General features: G+C 34.8%; 1 long non-coding RNA gene across 2 annotated transcripts; it reads right to left on the bottom strand.

Annotated features, from left to right (window-relative positions):
* Nucleotides 1–13,265: 13,265 nt before the first annotated feature.
* Nucleotides 13,266–18,017, bottom strand: LOC107877231. Of its 2 annotated transcripts, XR_001676263.2 has the most exons (4): nt 17,554–17,993; nt 16,400–16,675; nt 13,881–14,000; nt 13,266–13,797 (listed from the first exon to the last, which is right to left on the bottom strand). It is a non-coding gene; the product is annotated as an uncharacterized LOC107877231 (long non-coding RNA). The 2 variants fall into 2 exon arrangements; XR_007048470.1 differs by lacking the exon at nt 16,400–16,675 and having other exon boundaries at nt 17,554–18,017.
* Nucleotides 18,018–21,784: the final 3,767 nt, after the last annotated feature.

The raw sequence follows: 21,784 nt of genomic DNA, 5'->3' as shown, positions 1-21,784 counted from the left end.
TTTAGGAAAAATAGATGTATTTTGCCCTTTTAGAAGCTTAATTTCGTGTTTTGGCTGAATTGGGTGAGGGGAAAAGGACCTAAACGCCCTTGAAAATCATAATTTAATAAGCAAAATATACCTAGTGACGCGACCGGTGATGTATTGCATCTATGGTGTCGACGCGATTGCCGCCACGTAGCATCGATGTTGTCGATATGATAGCCAATGCGATGCAACATGATTAGGTTGGCTTGTTGTTTTGGTCATCCAAATGTGACTCAAATGATATTCGAAAAATCTGAAACTCAGCCAAGATGACCTATTGGCATCCCTGATCATGAATCAACTTAAAAATTGAAATTCTAAGATCGTAAAGATTGAAAATAAAATAATCCAGTTACGAAGGCTAAAAATATTTCTAAGTCTTAACACTTAGCTGATTTTTTCCAAGTCTGGGACCCTTTAGTACAAGCTATATGGGATTGAATTGAACTAGAAATTTTACAGGGTCTTATAGATATGTGAGCTTATCACTACTATCACTTTCCAATACTACCTGAAAAATGATGTTGGTGCCATTTGCAAGAAGTTACCCTCTCCAGCGGGTTACCTTACCCAGTGGTTAACCCTCTCTAGTGGGTGATCCTTTCTAGTGGGTTACCCTCCTTTCTATGGAAACTCTATCAGATGGGTTACTCTTTCCAGTGAGTTACCCTCATGTCCAAGGAAATCTTTTTTATTGGGTTACCCTTTCAGATAGGTTTGTCCTGAAGCTGTTGACTCAGCTACTTCAAAGATAAAGAGCTTATCCTCATGCTTACAAGATGCCTACAAGTTTTTGATGCACCTACTTGCAAACTGTTGACTCATCTGCTTGCACATGCTGTCGTATGCCAATAACATTAGTGTGTTTTTCTTTTATTTGGCCTGTCACATGTTAGTACGGCTCGGTGTGGATAAATATAAGGTTTATTAGTCATAACAGATAAATCTTATCCCTTATAAAAGGATAAGACTTATCGAGTCATAACGGATAATGCCTATCCCTTAGCTGCTAGGATAGGATTGTAATATTTTATTTCATATTTATTCATAGGTTTATCTTATCTGGTAAGATTCCTTCTCCATTAAAAGAAAGCCTAATCCTGTAGGTAAAGAGCAAGAATTTCTCCACTTAGATATTTACTCTCTACTTTGATGAAACCCTCCCATCTTGTAATATTTTCTTGTTTTCAATAAAGATATTTGTTGGCTAAACTCTTTTTCTCTTGATTTCCCTCTTCCAAAGGGATGGATGCTTCAGTCCTTTAGGTCGGAGCGGTGGGTTAGGGAAATACGTTGGTAAGTTACTTGTTGCGGCTTCAACATGGAACTCCGAACGTACTTTCAATTAATATGAAATAAATTCAGCTTCGTTCATGCAACGTAGACGTCTAAGTACTTTCCATGTATATGAAATGAAATTGGCTTAGTCCATGCTATGACTTTTTGAATTGATTCATTATCTTAGAGAGAACACAAAGATTTGACGTCTGCCTTAGTACATCTTTTGTTCTGCAGATGCTTGAGGATAACTGGACAGGGAGAGCCACCGTAAGCCCCATTTATGTCATATAAGGAATAGTCTTGTAGTAAGGAGACAAGGGATTTCATGTGTTCCAAGGCTAACAAAGTCATGGCATCCTATTGAGGATTCCAAAGTCTTTGTTGCCACAGCAAACCATCCAGAAGTGTAGCTCAGTTTCAAAGTCATGCCATCCCGTTCAAGGTTGTGAATTATTTGATCCTAAAGCAAACCATCCTTATGGATGAGTATCTCATTTGTAATAAAGTTATGGCAAGTAGATTAAAAGCTTTGATTTCATATGGCTTTCCACCTATATGGTCGTGAATCATCTATCATGTTAGAAAGGTTAGACTCTATGTCTGGGTGTCGATTAAAAGATTTGATTTCGTATGGCATGCCGCCTACATGATCATGAAATCTCCTTTTATGTTGGAAAGTTTGGAGCTCTGTTTCTAGTCGCCTAGCTACTACCGCCTGCAGTCCTCTGTGCCCACTGCCTCCCTACTCTTAGGGGGAGGGAGGAAGCAGAAGTTTGCATACACCTCTACTGATTACAAACATGTGAGCCAATTTTATATTTTTATTTTTATTTTTTACTTTTAATTTTCATAGTAGTTATTGTTAGATCCATAGTCTTTACTTTCCATTATCAGAGTCGGTGTGTTTCAGTTATTATATTTAGCATTTTGTACATAATCAAGTTGTAGTTCCTTTTGTTAGATCTATATCTGTTGTGTCTTGCCCTTAGATCCTTAGCACAAATATAAACAGACAGTCCATAAACATACAAAAAGGTTTAAGTTTAGTTTTTCTTTAGAACTTTAGAACAAATACATCGAGTCTTGATAATCCAGCAAAATACCAAAAATATGTCCGCCACAGAGTCCTCATCTAGTTCACACAATCCTTTTGTCAAGATAAACCTTTTTTGTAGTGATATGTTTTCACGTAAACTTGACTATCTATATGATGTAGAGGTGTTACCATCAAAAAACAGGATATGTACCACACCATTACAATACCCCTATTCAGCTGTTGCTAAAAAAATATGCAACCCCTAGATAAAGATCCTCTCTATGGTCCAAGAAAAAAAAAGGAGTTAAGGAATATGTTGCTGCTACACCACTTGTCTAGCACCCTATTTTGGTGACTCTAGAGGAATAATTCAGATCACTGCAGATGCCAGAATACTTTCCACAATAATGGAAAAGCCTTGGATTTACTCATCTCCATATTGCTGTTGTAGTAATTGCGTTGACATATCAAGGGAGAAAAGGCGAGCCAATTATGGCGCATCTTTCTCTTATTGATACCAGATTCAACAGGTACCAACATGCAAATTTGAGTACATCAAAAATCATCCTGGATAATGGTACAGTCCTTGTCACCATGTTCCCTAACTTCAACATGTCGTTATCTGATCCACAATAATTGAAGGCGCTGAAGATCCAAGTTCAGATTCTTAGAGCTCCATAGGACAGAGGTACCACAGGCAATTTTTCACTTCCAAATAGCCTGCTGAGTCCAAAACTAGAATATGAACCTATCTCCTCCGAGGGACAAGAACTCTCTATTCTTAAGCATAGATGTAACTAACAAAACCACAGAGTACACTAAGATCCCGAGAAACATATATAGGGATGAACTATTACGCATTATCCCAACCTCATGGGTCATCAAATATGAGAAGTTGAGAGCCCATCCTTAATCTCTCAAGTCCACTGATGATTCCGACCACCTATATCTTAAAAGGCCGCCTAGAACCACTTTCTATATCCCCATGTACAACCCAAGTGATGATCATTCAGATGTAAAGGATATGAGAACCATCCTCAGGTTCCTCACTAGCTTTATGAAAGATAATGATTGGATATAGCACTTCAATATGAGGGTCGCAGTCTGATGTGGCATAAATGCCCTTTCTCAGGACATTGCCTGTGAAAGATTGATTGTGGCTGAAAAAATTGTAAAAGAAAGGATGAAATGACTGCTTCTTTTATGGTAAAACCTCAGATGCTCAGGACGTCCCTCTCTATATCCAATCACATAAATTCTTACCCACCAAACTACTACTCTTCAAAGTATAACCTGATCCAAGCTCCAAAAATACCACATGTTATCCAACCATAAAGTGCTAAGGCATACACCCAACATGACATACTTATTAGAGAACTTGAAGATAAGTTGCGGACCATCCAGTCTAAAAATGTCTGCTAGGAACCCCATTTCTATATTTATTGACCGACAACGAAAAGAAATGGCCTCCCTTGAAGAATAAATCCATAATCTGAAATACTAATATGCTATACTACAAAACGCCCAAGCATCCACCATATTTCCATATGGATATCCTTTAAAAAGATTAGGACAACCTTTTCTACCCATTTCATCCATGCTATTCACTTTAGCTTCAAAAAGATGAACACAGTCTAATACTGTGTAGACAAGGAAAATATCGTGGATAAAATCTGGTCGAGAAGATAAGGCATTCTATCTGATTCTATATAAAGCCGATGGTATAGCTTTGATGCATGCTTTGATCCTCTATAGTCTAGATCTTATAGTCTCAGTGGATGACCTAGAGATTTAAAGCACAGAAATAACGAGCCACCATATGTTCCTTCTGTTCAAAAAATAGTCTAGAATTATAATCTAGAAGAATTCTAGAAGAATAACTGCAGGACATAAATGACCTATCAGTTGATCCAGCACACATGATGATATCAAGTTGTGCACCAAATTCCACAATTTTAGATAATCTTCTGCAGATCCCTGGTAAGGAATTCCACAACGGCGAACAGGACTATCTAAAATAATATCTTCTCAAGAACAATAACAAGGCCGCTCACTTGATCATCCTCAATCAAGTTAACCCAAGTTTTGTTGTTCCAAAGGATGATGTGATTATGCCAAAAGAGTTATCTCGTCCAACAGACTCATATCCTCTCCAGAAGAATAAGGAAACTTTATTCAGTGACATAATGTCGGATGAAAGCTCAAAATATGTTCACTTTGGTGTGACACATGGCGATCCAGCTCTTGATAACGCTCAAACTACACCTCTCTTATGAGAGAGTAAGCAGTCATTGCCAAATATATAACCCAACTAGGTTGAGGTCAAATCCCACAGGGAATATGGTGTTAATTTAAGTTGTTTGTGAGTCAATCAACTAATAGTTAGCAGTTTCTATAAATGGGGGTTTTTGGAAGTATAACAAGTAATTATTTCTTAATTCAGTGTCAGTGTTTGTAATCAATATTATATGAAAAACCAGAGTTGTGTTCACTATGAGAGTTGGTATTTGACAGACTCTAGTAACGGTTCAAGATTCTTGCGGTAGGTAGGAACAACAAATTATCCTTGTCGAAGTAATGTCTAAATGTTTCTCAACCTATTTAGACATTTAATTACCTAATTCTTTCAAACTTAGAGAATTTATATTTCATAATAGGATGTTGTCTCAAGTTAATTAACCTTGTTAAAACGTTAATTATTAAATGAAAGTTTGATGCTTCGATTTCTTATTTCAAGCAAATCACTAGTAGGCATGACCTATCGTTTGCAACCAATAGACAATATGTTAAATAGAGGAATTACCAAGGAGTTCCTACTACTTTTAGAATCTTGAACACCTAGTTACTTTACAAAACCAAACCCATAGATCCCATAACTCGGGTTAAAGGAATTAGCTACTCATAATGTAAAAATCAACAATACAATTTATATTCATAATACGATAAATGCCAACTTACAGAATAATAAATATCAACAAGTGTTTCTCAGATTAGATCATAGTAGAAATCCCAAGAAAATTATGATAACAATCTCTCAAAAGTTAATTGTAAGGTTATAGAGAAAACTAGAGAGAAAATAGTGTAAGTTCGTGTTCAATTGATGAATGTCGTGAAGTTCAAGATGAATGTCCCCCATCATGAAAACTAAGAACTTTCCCTTAAATTCCAAGAGCTAAATTAGGAACCAAATCACAGAAGGCAACTTTTTCTCGCATAGCTGACGATGAAGTGTGATGCCTTATCAGGTGTCTGACGACTTATCAGACATTGTCGTCAGCTCCTCCTCTAAGTTTGATGATTTCTACCTTAGGTTGATGGTAACTCCTGATTGCTTATTAAAAGCCTGATGACTTGTCAGAAATGTCGTCATCTCCTCTTCCACTCTCATGATCTCTACCTTAGGCTGACGCATTCTTGACGGCTTATCAGACACCTGACGGCTTATCAGGGGATGTCGTCACACTTCTTCTCCAACTTTCTTTCACTATCTACATCTGACGATGACTCTAATAACTTATCACAAATTTGATGACTTATCAGACAAGTCGTCAACTACACTTTCATGGCCACTTGTTCTAAAATTACCTCTTTTGCTCTTATTGTCTTTAGTTTTCTTGCATCTTGACTTTCCTGCATTATCAAAGAGAAAACAATCAAAAATGACAAAATTTGATTAAGACTTTACAATTATTTCTAGTTAAAAGACTCAAATGTTTTAGCATTAGCTCACACATCAACTCCCTCAACTTAAAACAATTGCTTGTCCTCAAGCACCTTAAACATAACTAAGAGGATACAAAGCACGTTCAACAGTCAATCATTCATTTTAGCTCAAAACATATTTACCATCTCCAAGGTCAATCATCTCAAACTTAACTATGTATGTTACTGAAAAGCAACAATGCAACACAAAGGAATCAAGCTATGGAATCAACTTAGCAACAACAACCATGTATGTACCAATATTACACTACCCAAACAAGTTAGCAACTAGCAACATAACCAGTGCGCCCTTACAACAATGAAGTCCCTCCTCACTCATATAAGAAATAACATATGTAATTGTGGGGACAATCAATAGACACTCACTCTAAAAAAGAATTTCCAGTCAATGTATGCCAAATCCATAAGCTTGCCCTTATTTTCATTACCAACATTTTCAGACAGGTTAGCTTGGATCACTATAGGTCTTTTTCTTCGGCTTGTAGTGTAGGCTAAGGGCTGGTATGATACTCGATGATATTTAAGGTGACTAAGCCTCCTTGGCACTATACTAACTTTTGAGGTCTCACTTATTTACCTTTACCTAATTCTCTCTTTTCTTGATCACACATACTCTGGATGGATGCGGTCTTTTTGATATTCATTTCTTCTTTTTCACAACTTTTCTTTTCTTATTCTTTTTCCACCCCACCCAGCTTTTTATTCTTTTCTTTTATTCTACCTTTCTTCATACACAGTTTACATCATGCACCCCTATGGTAGCCACCCTCAACTTAGGCTATTTGCCTAAGTCAAAGTGCACAATGACCAAAGAGAACTAGGGACAAAACAGCTTCATTATGATACAAATGAAAAGGTGATAGGTATCATAAAAGAATAGGTATTTAGGCTCAAAAATGGGATCAAGGGATATCATTCATACAAGAAAGGTAATTTAGGCTAGAAGTGGACTAATCTCAAAATAGTCTATGATCCTTTCCTAACCCCTATCCTACAACCAAGGTAAGACTAACCTGGAAAGTTTTGAATTTAACATACAAAGGGAACTAAGTAATATCTCACACGCACATGGCACACAGGTACATTACAAGCTACTACCCATCCGGTTCATGCAATTGTTTAGCAATGGTTATCATGTCACTAGTACTAATGCCATAACAAGATGCACAGTGGTCAAACATAAATGCATATCACATAGTTATAAAAAAAAACATTGGAGAGGTGTTAAAAAATCAACAAAAATATGTTAACTGCCTAAGGTACTTGTATTTCTCCTAGTCAACTATAATGTTTTACAACAAATCACCCTACACCCTCAACTTAAAATCAAGTGTTATCCTCAATATACATGTAAAGACAAACTAAAGTAAGGGTTAGGGTATACCTAGAGTAGCTCAAGGCAGAGTGTTGGCTTATTTCAGTATATCTGATGGTCAATCTTAATGGCTTATCAGAGTTGTGATAGCCCATCATATTTTATCGTCAGCTCTATCCAGAACATATCTCAAAATTTGCTCAGTTAACGACCTCGTGTGATAACTTATCACAAGTACGATAGCCCATCAAGTGTTGCCGTTATCCCTAAATAGAATATTCCTTAAGCTTGGCTTCTCTGACAACCTGGTGTAACGGCTTATCACGAGTGTGATAGCTCATCACCTATGTCGTCAGGATCACTTAACTTGCTACATCAATTCTACCTCGACCCATGCATACCTCATCAGTTCATCATACTTACTATCTAAATAAATAAAAACAACTTGTGTTAAATATAAAAATTTTTGGTTAACCCCCAATAGCGCCTGATTTAGTGTCGCGGCATGACTCGGTCGTCTTAACTACTCATAATTTGTCAAGAAACCTTGTTGATACCTCTTTCACATCCTCATAGAACACATCCACGATTGAGAAAACACTCATGTCCTTTTGTTGTGTCATGGATGGGTGCATTTCAAATTTTGCTTCTTTTTTATTGAGCCTAAACTTGAGCTTATTTATATCCATGTCAACTATCAATCTCCCAGTTGCTAAGAATGGTCTACCCAAAATAATGGGTACTTCAAAATCCGCATCATAGTCAAGGACTATAAAGTTTGCAGGAAATATAAAGTCAGCCACCTTTACCAATACATCATGTGATATTCCCACTGGCCACTTCACAGACCTGTCCGCTATTACCAACTATATATTTGTGGTGGTACGATCCCCCAAACCCAACTTCTTATAAACCGCCAGTGGCATAAAGTTTACTTTCTCCGAGATTGCATAAGGCTTTAGAAAAATCAAGCAACCTGATAGTACAAGGGATGGTGAATGCTCTGGTATCGGCCTTCTTTTGCACTAAGGATTTTGTAGAAATGGCATAATAGTGGTGGAAATTATTCAGCGGTTCGTAGCTCACCACTCTTTTCTTCGTCACAAGATCCTTCATAAACTTAGCGTATCCTGGCATTTGCTCAAGTGCCTCCACCAAGGGCACATTCATGTTCAGCTGCTTCAGCATTTCCATGAATTTTCTAAATTTTGTATCATCAGCTTTCTTCTTCAATCATTAAGGAAAGGGTGGCGGTGGTTTTGGGATAGTGGTAACCACAACCTCCTTCTCCTTCTCTTTTCCTTTTTCCAAAGCATTAGCATGACTATCCAGCTTCTCAAACTCCACTGGACAACTTTCTTCACATTCATTATCTACTTCAATCACATCTTCAGCTCCATCTTTGCCTACAGAAGGGCCAGGTAACATCTTACCACTCCTAGTGGTAATCTCCATACATGAGCCATCATTTTGTGGATTCTAAACTGTATCACTTGGCAAGGTACCTCTTTTTCTTTGATTCAGTGTTATGGAGAGTTGGCTCATTTATCGTTCTAATAGTTTGATTTAAGTGGAGTGCAAATTTACCAACTGACTCATAGAAGACAAATCAGTCTTTATGGTAGTCACCCCAGAGTTGGTATCCTCAACTCCCTTTAATAATTTCTCCATCATTTTCTCCATGGACATCTTACCAGAGCTAGTTGTTGCATTATCTCTGCTTCTGGGAGGTACATACAGCCTATTTCCATCATTCTTGCTCTTCCATTTTCCTTGATCTTAATCCTTATATCCAGCCTTGTCATAATAACTCCGACCTTGATTTCCTTGGCTATTGCCTCGAAAACCCCTTTGGTTATTCAAATAGTTGGCTTCTTTTTCCTAATCAGAATCATCTTTACCTTGTGATGCAACAGCTTTCACTTTTTCAGTCTTTGTAGATAATAAGTGCTTGGTCAATAAATCCATCTGTGTCTTCAAGTGTGCTATGTCTTGATCGCATTCTTCCTCTTTCTTCTATTGTTCCGCAGTCATGCCAATAGACATAGTAGGTCTTGCTACCACAAAATCCTTGGTATACCAAGCTCTACTTTGTTTGGTCATCTGATCAAGCATCTCGAGGACTCTAAAAGAGTAAGATCCACAAATGATCCCCCTACAGCATTATCAACAACTAGCTTCGTAAAAGAGTAAGATCCACAAATGATCCCCCTCTTTCATGTTTTGGTTCGGGCACTGCATCAACTTCTTTTTTAACCTCTCCCATGTCTCATGGAGAGCTTTGGTTGGGAGCTATCTAAAGTTACTGATCTCATCCCTCAATTATACCCTCCTGGAAGGTGGAAAGAACCTTTCTAGGAAAGCCTTTTTCAAATGCCTCTAGTTGGTTATTGAATTGGGCATCAGCTTATTAAGCCACAAAGTTGCCTCCCCAGACAGAGACAATGGAAATAAACACAGGCGGATGGCATTCTGTCCCACTCTTGGGTTATCAAAAGACTTGAAAATAATGACAAAGTTCACTAAATGCATATTGGGATCATCTCCCGAGAGTCCACCGAACAACCCCTGCAAATGAAGAAGTTGAATCATTGTACTAGTAATGTTGAACTTTGCTCCTGGTACTAAAGGTGGGGGAATAATAACTCCAGTAGCACCAGCTCTGTCCATTCAAACATCATCCTCATTAGGATCAAATTGCACAGCTTGGCAATCAGGTCTCACCCTGAAAGGACGGTTTCTGTTTATATTTTTGTTCACTAGTGCAGCTACCTCCTCTGCACGCCTTCGGTTAACAAGATTCAGCAATTGCTCATCTCCCAAGTCATCATCATCTGGATTAGGATGACGATCTTGTTCACCACCATTCTGCAGATTAACTGGAGCTTTAGCTAAGGAGGCTAGCCTGTCAGCTTCCTGTGGGTCTGCCATTCTTCCGATCAGTTGGGGTTTGGGATTGAAGGGTAATAATGGTTCTCCTAAACTTTTGGTTCGTGGCATAAAAAACAATGAGCCTGTAACGAACAAAACAAAAAATAAATGTAAAATAAGGAAACTTGACTAACAGTCAATTAGCGTACACAGACTTAAATTTACAACCGTATTCCCCGGCAATGGTGCCATTTTTGATAACGCTCAAACTACACCTCTCTTACGAGAGAGTAAGCAGTCGTTGTCAAATATATAACCCAACTATATTAGGGTCGAATCCCACAGGGAATATGGTGTTAATTTAAGTTGTTCGTGACTCAATGAACTGATAGTTAACAGTTTCTTATAAATAAGGGTTTTTGGAAGGCTAACAAGTAATTATTTCTCAATTCAGTATTAGCATTTGTAATCAATATTATATGGAAAACCAGAGTTGAGTTCACTATGAGTGTTGGTGTTTGACAGACACTAGTAACGGTTCAACATTCTTGCGACAGGTAGGAACAACAAATTATCCTTGTCGAAGTAATGTCTAAATGTTTCTCAACCTATTTAGACATTTAATTACCTCATTCTTTCGAACTTAGTTAATTTATATTTCATAATAGGATGTTGTCTCAAGTTAATTAACCTTGTTACAACGTTAATTATTAAATGAAAGTTTGGTGCTTCCAAGTCCCTATTGATAATTCACTTCCTACTAGGGCTGATTTCTTATTCCAAGAAAATCACTAGTAGGCATGACCTATCGTTTGTAACCAAAAGACAATATGTAAAATAAAGGAACTACCAAGGAGTTCCTACTACCTTTAGAATCTTGAACACCTAGTTACTTTACAAAACCAAACCCATAGATCCCACAACTCGGGTTAAAGGAATTAGCTACTCATAATGTAAAAAGCAACAAGACAATTTGTATTCAATATTCGATAAATGATAACTTACAAAATAATGAATATCAACAAGTGTTTCTCAGATTAGATCACAGTAAAAATCCCAAGAAAATTATGATAACAATCTGTCAAAAGTTAATTGTAAAGTTACAGAAAAAACTAGAGAGAAAATAGTGTAAGTTCGTGTTCAATCGATGAATGTCGTGAAGTTCAAGATGAATGTCACCCCTCATAAAACCTAAGAACTTTCCCTTAAATACCAAGAGCTAAATTAGGAATCAAATCACAGAATACAACTTTTTCTTGCATAGCTGATGACGAAGTGTGACGCCTTATCAGGTGTCTGATGACTTATCAGACATTATCTTCAGCTCTTCCTCCAAATTTGATGATTTTTTCCTTAGGCTGATGGAAACTCCTGACGGCTTATCAGAAGTTTGATGACTTACCTAAAATGTCATCATCTCCTCTTTAAATTTTATGGTCTCTGCCTTAGGCTGACGGCATTCTTGACGGTATACCAGACACTTGACGGCTTATTAGGGGATGTCGTCACTCTTCTGCTCCAACTTTCTCACACTGTCTACAGCTGACAATAACTCTGATAACTTATCACAAATTTGACGACTTATCAGACAAGTCATCAACTACACTTCATAGCCACTTGTTCCAAATTCACCTCTTTTGCTCTTATTGTCTTAAATTTTCTTTCATCTTGACTTTCCTGCATTATCAAAGAGAAAACAATCAAAAACGACAAAAGTTGCTTAAGACTTTACAATTATTTCTAGTTAAAAGCCTCAAATGTGTTAGCATTAGCTCACATATCAGTTCTCAAGCTAGAAGGGTCTCCCCAGCTCTCGAGACGTCAAGCAAGTCATAAAAGGTACACGCAGTTCAGATGGGCCAGAAAGAAGAAACCGTCGGACAAAGAACTGATGATCAACAAAGATACCAAATCCTCCAGGAAGAAAGATTTAGGCAAGCACAAATGCTTCATTTGCCATAACAGAGGACACTTTTCAAAAGAATGTCCTAAATCCAGAAAGTCCAAGAGGGTAACTCAAATATCAAAGGAAACAATGGCTTCTCAGTTCCTAGATGAAGATGATGCTCTTTATGATCTTTATCTCTATGCAGACGACATTACAAAATCTACCTTTAACGCAGAGAAAGGAACATCCGAGGACATCTTCATTGATGGCCAACCACATCCTTTCATTAGTAGACAGTCATGTGATGATAACGATAACTTTTATGCTAGTGAATGTGTCAAAGGTAATAAAGATGTTTTGCAGACGTCAATCCAATTTCCTGAGGAGGAATGTCCATCTATGTTAGAGAAACACTCCAGCGAACCAGCGGTCTCTAAATCAATCTCTGATCAATATGCGGACTAGTGATTTAGTACCAGAAAGGAGGCAAGACCCGATGACAGAGGCGAAAGAAACCACTACTAGAAATTAATATTTTTCCAACAACTGTTGTAGTTGGACTATAGTCAGAAAATAAGGTATTTTCGACTAACTTTCGATTGTTTCATGTTAGTAAGAATATAGCTTGTCGAAAAAATATTTTCGACTACAGTGGTCGAAAATTTCCGACTACAGTGGTCGGAAGATTAATAAACTAATTAAAATAATTATTTAATAATTATAAGTTTTTCGACTACTGTAGTTGAAAAATTAATAAATAATTATTTAATAATTATAAATATTTCGACTACCGTAGTCAGAACTTTAATAAATAATTATAATTATTCCGACTACCGTAGTCGAACTTTTAATTAATAATTATTTAATAATTATAATTATTCCGACTATGGTAGTCAAAATTTTAATAAGTAATTATTTAATAATTATAATTATTTTGACTACCATAGTCAGAATTTTAATAGATAATCATTTAATAATTATAATTATTCCAACTATTGTAGTCGAAAATTTATTTTATTTCGCCACCTCTGCTACTCTTTCATTAGCTTATACTACGCTCATATTACAAACAACATACCTAATTTATTTTTCATAAACACAACAAAAATTTAAATTTCAACCACTTTAAAACATCCAAAATAAACTTTGAGTCAAATAGTTTAAACATCACGAAGTCTTAATAACATCACAATACAAAACAAACAACGAATCAAATATTTTAAATATCTCAAGAGAACTTTAAGTCTAAAATTCACAACCAAAAACAAGAACTACTATAGTCTAATCAAAATCAGATTCACTCTCTGCCTCATCATAAAAAACTTGAGGCATGTTCTTCTTGACCAACTTCTCAAATTTAGCAAACTTGGCAAACTTAGCATCGTTAGTGGCACACTGTTACATCAAAACCTGCAATTTGCTTTCTCATCGCTTCCATTTCTTCCATAATTTGCAAAGTAGAAGAGAAATTGGGAAACAACGAAGGACTACTCCAGAATTCAAGTACCCACACCCGTAGGTTCTACCTTTCTTTAGACCACCTACCACAACTGTCCACATGTTAGTAATACCTGCAGGTGATGATTGGACTATGTTACCAACCTTTGAAGTGGGTTGGGTTTGACGCCAATCATCTATGCTTTTTTGAAATCCTTCCTGAAAGAAAAATTATTTGTCAGTAAGTAAACAAGCTAAGTTGAGTAATAATAAAATAATGTATGTAAAAGTTATTATCTTACATATGTATCCTTAGCACGCGTTTCGACCCAATCTTCTCTTGTACCATCCTTCTTTTTCTTCCTATGTGTCTCTTCGAAGACCTCAAGAAAAGTTGACTCTTTGCCCCCAATTAAGAATTCCTGCAAAATTTCAGAAAAAAGATAAATAAACTATGATTTTAGATTGAAATGATTTTAAATTCTCTAGTATAACCTGAAATTTTAGTAGAATAATAACTTGTATATCAACTTATAGTATCTCTTGTTAAACTTATATATAGTTGGTCTACTTACTACCTACCTAGTTTCTCTACTACTACCAGCAGAACATGAAAAAGTATTGATAGACTATCGTAAGAGAAAGGATAATTGGGTCTTCTTCAAGAATTTGTACATGTAGTTTGGAGATAATGCTTGGTAAACTCTGTTCCCAGACACCACTTATAGGACTACATAGGGTATGTTTCCATTGTAACTAGCTAGGCATACCAAATTCTTTTGGTTAGTTTCTGGCTTTCAATGTAACATTTGATTTATGTTGAAGTGCCCCTTTATGTCAATAAGCCACACTGATGTACTATTCATGGCAACAGTAACACTAGTTCTACATACACGCCCTCATGCACAGTCTTATTTGCAGCTACTTATTTTCCCTCTTGAGATGTTCTCTAAATATTAGATTCAGAAAAACATGCAAATCTCGGAAGGATGCTAGTGAATATTTGGCAAGAAGCATTGAAGAATTACAGATTCCTCAGCCATAAAAAAACTCACTTCCTATATATCGACTTTGTACATCCACCAATTACTATAATTTTCACTACTACAACATTGTAAATCGGATGCTGTTGTACACACCAATTGCACTAATGCACAAAAGCCATGTTATCACAATCGGTACAAATAGAAACCCTAGTCGATGCATCCCATAATGTTGAACGAAATATAAAAACACGAGTACGACACATGCAACTGGAACTTCGACATCTGCAGGATAGTAAACATTTCAGTACACTATTCATTAGTTCCACTATTGTTGCTTCTTGTTTCAACAAAAAGATTTTTGGTACACTCTAGAAACTTTCTTCAATAAAAGTTCAGGTTTTTTATTTATGGTAATCTTTCTAAATCCCTGTCTAATCTGAAGCTGATAATTCTTTTTTGGTTAACTAGAAACATCACCAACAGTGGCATACTCATTTGATCGAGTGTATTAGAAATAGTCTTTCTATCTTGCACCACTCTCAGTGTACTTCACTTGTAGAATTATACGAGATATGTTATTGTTGTTGATACCTCGACCTATCTAGCACATCATTGGAATAATATTATTTAAAGAAAGAGTGACAAAACAGTTTCATTAAGCCACTTTCCTTCTCCATATTAGTTAATATAAAGTTGCAATTACTATATTGAGATAGATGAATTAACTACATTATTTGAGCATCATCAAAAGGGAAACTTTGGATATCTCTTTGTCTTCCTTCAGTTTCAAGAATTAACATTAGTGGGGGCCATGGAATAATAAAGAATATGTAGAAAGAATTCAAAATATGAGTCAATGGAAGGATTTATAAGCTTTGAATTTCTAAATTTGGGCATGTTAGCTGAAGTACATACAGACAAGCAATTAGAAGTATGTTCACTCTATGGTTTTTTATTTTTAAATAAGAATTTTGCTACTTTTATCAGTGACATCATTTCAGCTGACGAAACAAAATTTAACATCTATAAAAGCTAAATAAGTTTGCCTCTAGCCCTCATAATTTCAAAAGTTAACTAGAGAAATTATTGGAAGTCCAGACTAGTTAAGCAATCATCATTCGAGATCCGTTTTGTATCTAAACAACTCGAGTAATTAGTGACAATGGTTTCAGATATTACCGACGATCAATTGACAAATAAAACTATAAATGGCAAGAAAACAGAACTCACGAGGGGTAGAACTGGTAATAGATAAGATCTGGCAAGTCTTATTCTATATCTCTGGCTAGATGGAAATGAAAGCAATTACAGTTTCTTGAAGCTGAATAAAGCAGTACTTGTATAGACTCACCACTGCTAAGCTCCACCCCACCATTTGTTTCAAATCCATCAGATTCTAGTGTTGACCTCTCTCAAACTGCTTACCTATTGACACTACTGATACTAATTTATCTCTGACTCTATATCTAATTGAACTTTCTGAATACTAGAATATGCAGAAATAGCTATTTATATTTTAGAACTTCAGTTAGAAACAGGTCTAGAACAGGCTGTATTAAGTAAACTTTTGAAGCAAAAATACAGCTCACGCGAAAAACCAAAATATTTATACCAAACTAAAAATTTAATTGAGAAAATTCATCTAATAGGCGAACATATTCACATAATTTTGGAAAGGAATCAGATAAATAAAACCAAGCCAAAACTAAGAAAATTTCTTTACCATGATGCTTAAACATCACGTCCAATCATCATATTGTTAGCCTTCTCCCCCTCCCCCCCAAATAAAGTTACCCCTTGGTGAACGGAAAGCATAGATATTGGGCGTAGTATACCTTTTTACCAAACTCCAAAATTCTCAGTAATGACTATATGATCTGATAGGCTATTAGTACACAAGTATAAATGGTTCCATTGTCTTCAAAAGTGAAAACCAACAGTACTTTTTGGTAACATCAGGCGATCCACCATTTAAACAAAGTGACACTTAGCAACCTTGTCATAAGAAACACTGATAGAAGCTTAACCAGCCATTTCCACAAAAGAGCCTCGCCAGAATATATTGAGTGAAAACCTTTGGATGTGTTATCGGCCTTAAGTGAATTGTTAACCTGAAAATAAATTCGACTTAACTTATCACCATCTTTGTAAAAAAAGAAAAATACTTGAACTGAGTACGCTACAAACTAACAATTTCTAGAATCCGTTTAAGATGGAGATAAGAGACGTCAAACCTCAATCTAAATTTCTTACTATTTCACATAAGCGCTAAAATTCTTCATTCTATAACCATTCAACTACTCTAGTTGAATCTAACACCTAAATCCTTTAACTAGTATCCTACAACAACAACATACCCAGTGTATCCCACGAGTGGGGTATGGGCAGAGTGGTACGTACATAGACCTCACCCCTACCTTTGTGAAATACAGAGGACCTTTAACTATGCAACCTATTCATGCAATATCTTCAACTTGTTCTCCTTGTTTAGGTTCTTGATTTATCATGTCACGTGAACCTCCTCGGGAAAAAAAAGACTTACATATTTTACACCTTTCCAAACACCAATTTGCATATTTATCGACAGTCACAACCGAGAAACCAATAACCTCCACAAGCAACTCGTTAACTAAGAAAAAGAATCTCACAACAATACATATTTATACACACAGAGTATAAATCATCTAAAAATCAACATAGAATTGTGGTTCTAAGGAAACAAATCATACCGGATAAAAATAAGCGATCAAAACTTACTGTAACACACTATATATATGATCAAAAACCCCCTTAATTTCTTTATGTTTTGAACCCCTTAGTAAAATAGCTCCGCAACTAAATAAAAAAAAATCACAAAGGAAATTGGGAGAGAAGTAATTTTAGCTCTTTCAATAACCCCAAAAGAGAAATAATATGTTATAGGGATTAAACTAAAAGCCAAAAATTCAACGAAGTTAGACAAATATCATAGGAAATGAGACGAATTTACCTTAAACAAATGATTGTAAAGCTCGAACCGGCCTGCTGCTTCAATAGGGAGGGAGCGATTGTAAAGCTCATTGTTCTTAAAATTATTTCCTTTCTATGTGAGCTAGAAATCTTTGATCTTCCAATTTATCCCCTTCTCTCTTCCTTCATTTCAGTCCCAAAAGAAATTTTAAAATTTATTTTACAAAATATTAAGATCATAAATTTGAAAAAAAGAAGATAACATATAAGTAATTATGTAGAGCTCTAAACCGATTTTAAAGTTGTTCAAATGAGGGAGAGAGATTGTAAAACTGCTGTCAATAGTTGAAAGCGATGGTAAACCGGCATTGCTGCTTCAATGGTTGTAAAGATTTAAACCTAATTTAGTTTAGATTGATAGAGAGAGGGAGCAACCCTTTGTTTTGATGGTGGTTCATGGTAAGGTATAGTATAGTTACTAAGAGCATCAGGTTTTAATTTTATGATTTGATAATCATTAAAAATTTTATTTAATGTAATCATCGATTTGATGATATTCATGATTTAATTATTTTTTTTAATTATAATTTTACTTAATATTATATAATTTTATTTTATCTATCATTTTATATTATTTAATTTCACCTTTTATTTTGACCCTCAACTCCATCAACCTCCCCCTAAACCACCACCCAATTTTTGTTAATTTTTTTGAAAACGTATTTCAAAAATTTGTTCGTACCTGACACTCATCCTCAAACCACCCATCACCACCTACTAACCCCTCTCTCCAACAATTTCTTTTTTATTTTAAAAATTTATTTTTTAAAATTTTTAAGAAAATTTTCTTACATCATCTCCATCCCTACCAGTTCCCCACCTTCCTATCTCTCCCTTTACCTCGCACCCCGCCACCCCCACAAAAAAGATATAATTTTTTAATTAACCTTTTTAAAAAAAATTCTTACCTCCACCTCCACCTGTATCCCTACTCCACTACCCATAACCTCAAATATTTCTTTTAAAAAAATAATTTTTTAATCCTACCACCGTTTATCATATACATTTTATTATTGTGTGTGAAATATATACAAATTCTTTTAGATTTTTTTTTTTATATACTTGCGCTACAAACACAAGAAAATAAGTAAGAAACAATTTATTTTCTTGAAAAATATTTTTTTGAGATCCCATACCAAACACACCCACAGCATACACAAAAAATGCATTCAAACTTTATACTTGCCGTTGGTGTCACATCTTAAAATTAAAAAAATGAAATTTATTACTATAAAAAATAAATTCAATTGTATTTATTTGATCTACTATTTTATCGACTGTTAGAATTTACATGAATTTAACAACTTAATATATCTATATGGCATAATTATGATAAATTAGTAGGAAGGAAATTATCTTATTAACAATTATTGATAAATTTAACATTTATAATAATTAAGGGCATTTTAGTAAACTTGTCACTTACAATACAGTACCATACTATCAACGCTTACAATACAATACCATACTATCAAACCAAATAATAAAATTATCATTAAACAACAGTGAACGATACAATCTATCCAAACATTGTATTGTACTATACTGTACTGTACTATACCATACCATACAATATCATACATTATGCAACCATGCCCCAAGACACCATCCAAACAAAGTGTAAAAGACTATCGGGTAACTTATATATTAAATATAAAATGTTTCGACCATTACAGTAGGGTATAAATTAAATAGATATAACCATTTAATATTTTCGACTATAGTAGTCGGATACATTTAATATATTGCAGCTTCTTTATAATGTATTTAGTAGTATATCTATTAAATTATTAAAATTTTTGACTATAGTAGTCGAAAATATAATTAATAATATATTTAATTAATTATTAATTTTCTATATAAGGGTATGTTTATATATTTAGTCATATATGTATTTAGTTATTAGTATTTCCAACTACAGTGATCAAAAATATATATTTAATAGTTTATTTAAATAATTATTTAATTTATGTATAAGCATCTGATTATATATTTAGTAATATATTTATTTAATTATTTATATTTTTTATTACAGTGGTCGAAAATATATATTTAATAATTTATTCAAATAATTATACGATTTTCGTATAAGGGTATGATAATATATTTAGTAATATATTTATTTAATCATTAATATTTTCGACTAAAGTGGTTGGAAATATATATTTAATAATTATTTAATTTTTGCATAAGGGACTGATTATATATTCAGTAATATATTTATTTAATTATTTATATTTTCGACTACACTGGTCGGAAATATAAATTTAATAATTTATTTAAATAATTATTTAATTTCCGTATAAAGGTATGATTGTATATTTAGTAATATATTTATTTAATAATTTATATTTTTGACTACAGTGGTCAGAAATATATATTTAATAATTTATTTAAATAATTATCTAATTTCCGTATAAGGGTCTGATTATATATTTAGTAATATATTTATTTAATTATTTAGTTGGAATATATATTTTCGACTACAATAGTCGGAATATATATTTCTCGGAATTTACTGCCACATATTCTGATGGTTGTCATGACAAATAGTATCAGAAAATATATTATAAAAAAAAAAAATTAAGTTTTCTGACTGAAGTAGTTGGAAATTTCCGACTAATTTTTTCAGTCAGAACTTTCAGTTGGAAAATAACGAATTTATGGTAGTGAACCATAACTCTGATTCAACCTTTGCCTTAGGACTTCTATACTTTTATGATAATGAAGAATCTGGCTGAGAGAAGACAAATACATATTACTATCAGACTGCATGATTGCACTTGGGATTATGGATAAAACCAATTATCTCACATTCTGAGACTTTGCCATCAATACCAAAATCTTATTTGAAGCCTTCTGCAGAGACACGAGCTACATCAGGCGGGGGCCATCTTCAAGGACTTGAACAGTCTAAGTTAGAAGAGATCTATACAGAGGCAAATTATTGAGAACTACCCAGTTGTCAATCCTCATTACAGCAGAAATAATATTTTTATGAAGTCCGCTTGCCCCCGTTTAAGCCGTCAGGAAGGATCCTAGAAAAAGTTTTTATTTAGGTAATTCAAACTACCCAGGCCTCAATACGATGAGACTAAGGTAGTTAAGCAAACCAAGTGTTTCAAATGAAGAAGCCCAGCAGATTACAAGAAGAAGAATGATAGTTGTTTCATCTGCAGAAAGCCTGGTCACTTTGCCAGAAATTGTCCTTAGTCCAAGAAGTCGAAGGACTCGGTCCACCTCTTTGAAGAAATTGCTAATCACATAAGCATCTATCTCAGCAAATAAGACAACCTTGAATTAGTCTTCTCACTGGAAGAAGAGCCGACAGAGGACGCCCTCTTCTCCGTAGACATTTATGAAAAATCAAAAGACATCTATGCAGATGACCTCTACCTGATATTAAACACCAAAGAAGGCAACAAGAAACTGGCTAGTCAGATACTCATGCTTACAATAGCAAGAAATATATTTTCTAGAACAACGGACTACCCTTCAGATCTGTTCAATTCATATATGGATCCGGTTGATACATCTATCCTCCAAGAAAGAAGAACTTTCTACGAACTTCAAGTGTTTAGAAAGTATGGAGAATATATCCTGAAGTCATTTAGAATGTACCCGGAATATCCTTTCTACCATGTGTTCATATCTCTAGCCAATAACTTCCCACACGAACTCCTGTGGCTATTCCGGTATCTGTGCCACTAGCACTATATTCTTATGGAGTTCAAGTATAATGCCTTCAGGCATTTTGATCAAATCCAACCAGCTCTAAAGAGATTCATGTTGTAGTTCAAGCCAGAAAAATATGGGATTTAATGCTTCAGGATTCCTATAATACACTGGTCTTCATATTGCATCGTCTTATAGGAATTGTAGGCCACGACATCCAAGCTCACCGGAAATTCCACTCTTCTAGAAATTTCTTATATATATACTCTCCATGAAAGACAAACCTATACACCTTTAGCTAAAGCTTTATCCTAACTTTATGAAAGATTAAGAACTGTAGGAGTACTCCAACCGATCCAAGTTAAAATTCTCAATCCCCTTCCTGTTTGGTATGATAGGACAAAGTATTCTGATTATCATTCTAGGGTTGCTGGGCATGACACCAAGAATTGTCTTACTCTCAAGGATAAGATTGAAACACTAATTAAAAAAGAGTTATTCAGCTCAAAGGGGCTCCCCTAAGTGTGAACAACAAT

The sequence above is a fragment of the Capsicum annuum genome, chromosome 12, assembly GCF_002878395.1.
Source record: "Capsicum annuum cultivar UCD-10X-F1 chromosome 12, UCD10Xv1.1, whole genome shotgun sequence".
Taxonomy (NCBI): domain Eukaryota; kingdom Viridiplantae; phylum Streptophyta; class Magnoliopsida; order Solanales; family Solanaceae; genus Capsicum; species Capsicum annuum.
The sequence above is the reverse complement of the archived record's forward strand: the minus strand, read 5'-3'. Positions and strand labels throughout refer to the sequence as shown.